The sequence below is a fragment of the Lactuca saligna genome, chromosome 9 (genome assembly GCF_052625555.1).
Source record: "Lactuca saligna cultivar CGN05327 chromosome 9, ASM5262555v1, whole genome shotgun sequence".
Classification (NCBI taxonomy): domain Eukaryota; kingdom Viridiplantae; phylum Streptophyta; class Magnoliopsida; order Asterales; family Asteraceae; genus Lactuca; species Lactuca saligna.
Genome location: NC_136425.1, coordinates 9,931,458 through 9,935,450, shown reverse-complemented (window position 1 = coordinate 9,935,450; position 3,993 = coordinate 9,931,458). Strand labels below are relative to the sequence as shown.

Here is a 3,993-nt window from a genome sequence, read left to right as displayed (position 1 = left end):
AAATGTAATATATATTATTGCCCATCATTTTTCACTACACTCTGGACGAGGGGTAGGATACCTACTCTTATCGATACAATAGTCATATTTCATATACTTTTTTCTTACTTCTTCTAATGATTTCAGTTGTTGGGGGTTTAATTGCCAATATTTTGGATTGTTCCACCAATACTTTTGAGAAGCACAGTCCTTGTTAGGACTATTAGGCATCGAGATGCACCCATCAATGTTAAAATCTTGGAAATTAGCATGGAATGGTGCATTTGAATAATTGACCTTCGTTTTTCCACCATCAGTAGCCCAACTTGATCCATCCCAGAAGCTCGTAATCACTTGCAATGTATGAGTAGGGTACCCAACACCTCTAATTATGTTGTTCTTATATACTCTTATTGGTGTGTCATCTACAAAGAACCTGAAATGAATATAAAATGTAACCATTAGTATACATATTTATTTATAAAGTGATTGGTTTTCTTTTCTTGATCATTGGACACAATCAAGCTAACAAAACCTATAAAGTTTGATATCAATATGATGTATGTAATTTCCAATAAAATAAGATACACGCGTACACAACTTGATGGTCGTTCCATAGCAATTTTTAGTAATGGAAATCCGCACCAGGATCGAACCAAAGATTGATTTTTTGCTCTCTACCACCGAGACCATTTGTAAATACGTTCGTTTGTAAAATGACTGGTTTGCTGGCTGGCCGATTTCCCAAGAACTCAAAGTCCATTTCTTCGTGAACAGTTGTATTAAAAAATAACTACATTAACTTAACATAATAAGAAGCATACTATTAGATGCATAAATCATTGATCTTTAAGTGTTGTTAGATTGACAACCAGTTAGTTTTTATTTATTTACGATTTTAATCGTATTACAAGTGAAAAATAATTTTTATGGTTATGATTTTGAATAATGATAGACATTTTTAAAACTTCACCACTTGTATTTTTACCATAATGCTAGAATTAGTTTCATGCTCTCACTTTATTCTCGTTCTTATGTAGTCATGGACCTTGGATTTAGGTTGGTTGGGGGCACACAAATATTTATAAAAAATGAATCGGAACAAAGGGTTGATGACATATTAATCACTAATTACAAATTCCTCACTTTATTTGCTATATTATAAATCGGTTTTCAAGTATGACCACGTACCTTCTTTTAGATGAGGACAATTGCCAAGTAAAAACCAATTTAATAATATTTCTCACAAAAAATTTCATGTAGTTAACACATTTACGCTTTAAATATGAAGAGTTGAAGAAATGGTTTATGTCACATCAATGGTGTGATAACTCAATTTAATATATATATATATATATATATATATATATATATATATATATATATAATTTGACTATATTATTATAATAATATAATGGGTGATTAAGTAGGGGTAATTGGGTTTAATTAGGAAAAATAATGAGCTTTAAACCCTAAAATTGTCATCTTGATTAGCAAAATAAATTCGAGCATTTGAAGGGATTATAACGTCTAAGGACTTAGGCATTATAAAGAGCTCGAGAAAGCAACTAGAATTGCGAAAAAGGGTGGTAAAATGACTGAGAAATCGGAGAAGAAAGTTTGTGAAGATTTTCGGTATTTTGTTTGGAATTAAGGTATGTTCTTTGATTTAAGCTCGATTTGGTTGGTTGAGTAGGTTTATATACAAGCATTACATGTTTTAGTTCCACTTCATGTGTTTGTTTTGGTCGATAGTCGTTAATTTGACAAAAAAATAGAATGTATAATTTTTGGTATAAAGACTTGAAATTCATCTTGTCATGCATTGAATTTTGATAATTGGTAATGGATATATTTAATAAGAAAGTGCAGAAGATTAATGAATATTTCAGATATTTATTTGACTAAGTTTTATTTGAAAATCCAGTTGCAATTTTCAAGAAAAATAAAAGAGACTCGGGTTAGGAAGATGAATATTTGGGTCTCTTTCTTTTTGGTTGGGTTACAGAAAATTAAGTTAAAAACAAAACAGAAATAACCTATAGGACACGTGAATGTTATGTAAGAGGTGTTGAGCTTTGTTTGGCTGCAACCTTTTTTTAACAAATTAGATTTTCTCTTCTAGTCCATGAGGTTTGATAATATGTCGATTTCTATAAATCGTATATAAATCCTGTATTGTGGTGCATATATTTGTATTTAATTAAAAAGAGAAAGATACATATTTTGTTTATACTTTTTGAAAATAATGCGAAACAAAATATGTAGTTTCTTTTTTCTATTCTACCGTGTGGAATCCCCTATATTTATTTTTTCTACACCAAATGAGATTCACTAAAAAATGGTCCATAATAATACGATATTCACATATGACATTCGTACTATATATATATATATATATATATATATATATATATATATATATATGTGTGTGTGTGTGTGTGTGTGTGTGTTTTATTTCCGTTGTAGTATTGTATAGATATTATTAAATATGTTGTTGATGTTGGTTATATTATTGTGTTGAACATGAAATTAAGTTTTTCTATTCGAGTTTTGTGATGAAAATAAAGTTGTATCTAAAACTTATAGGTTCATATAATATGATTTTTATATATATATATATATATATATATATATATATATATATATATATATATATATATATATATATATATATATAAAAGACCTTTAAAGACAAGTTTAAAGCATTTGTACATACATAAAAAGCAGTGACAATACCACCGGAATCTTTAGCTGGTAGCTTAATCTTCATTTGAAAGACTCCAGATCCAAAATATAATTTTGACCCAAATCCAGCACCTACAAATAAATTTATAAGTACATTTTACTAGTGTAGATTCTAGTAAAACTGTAGATATACACGTATATTTTTTAGGCCAATGATTTAACTATTTGACATTTTCATCTGAATTTGAATAGATTCACATATGAATCACATTGGTCGCTCACCTATGAATGACTAGAATGTTAGCGTAAAAGTTAGATGAAATGATCACTCACTTGTTAATGACCAAATTGCTTAAAGTTATTATGTTTATATATCGATATAAATGTCTATTTGTAGATCACGGAATTTATGTATTTTGGTATATTTATTTTTTCCGATAAAAATAAAGCTCTAAAAATTTGAAAAAACGCATAAACCAAAGGATTAACATTATTTTAGAAAATATGTATTTGTTACGTCGATGTCAAAGTGTCTGTGACTTATCTATTTTAATGGCATATGGTTATACAAATTTCTTAATATCTAAAAAAATTGTCACATCTATGATTAGCCTTTAATTTTTAGTCAAAAAGTCTTGATCAATTTATTGGTTCCTTAAAATTTTTGGTTTATGAAACGTAACTTACGAAACAAAGCATGTTAAAAAAAATCCTCAAAATTGTGAGCAAACCAAAAACCTCCATCATAATCCTTGAATCAAATTCATCTATATAGTCATAATATAATGGATCCTAATGAACAAACTTATCAAATTAATATATTGAAAAGTGATGGAGTTTATTTGTCATAAATATATATATATATATATATATATATATATATATATATATATATATATATATATATATATATTATTTGATTCTCTTTTGAATATTTGAAAACCAGAATAATATGGTTATGTAAAATTATTATTATTATTGTTAGTGATAAAACAATAAATTATAGAAGCTAAATAAGTACTTTGAGAAAACAAGTAAAGATTATTCATTCATAAAAAATACAATTTAGTAGAAAACCTGAGGATTTGTCCAATGTCCACTGAACCTCTCGCCCTTGATTAAGACGTTGAACATGTTGATTTCCCCAAATTATCTTATAATTTTCATCAAAGCTAGCATTCTGTGTTGCATCACTAACACTAAGCAAGAAAATTACTTCAAACAAAACGATCATCATCTTCGGTATCATACATAGACGAAGACCCATTTGATCGTTGCAAACGAATAGTGAATATTGCTAAAAAAAATAACCTAGGCAAATTAAGA

General features: G+C 27.7%; 1 pseudogene; it reads right to left on the bottom strand.

Annotated features, from left to right (window-relative positions):
- On the bottom strand, window positions 1–3,993 carry LOC145018394 (xyloglucan endotransglucosylase/hydrolase protein 2-like; annotated as a pseudogene).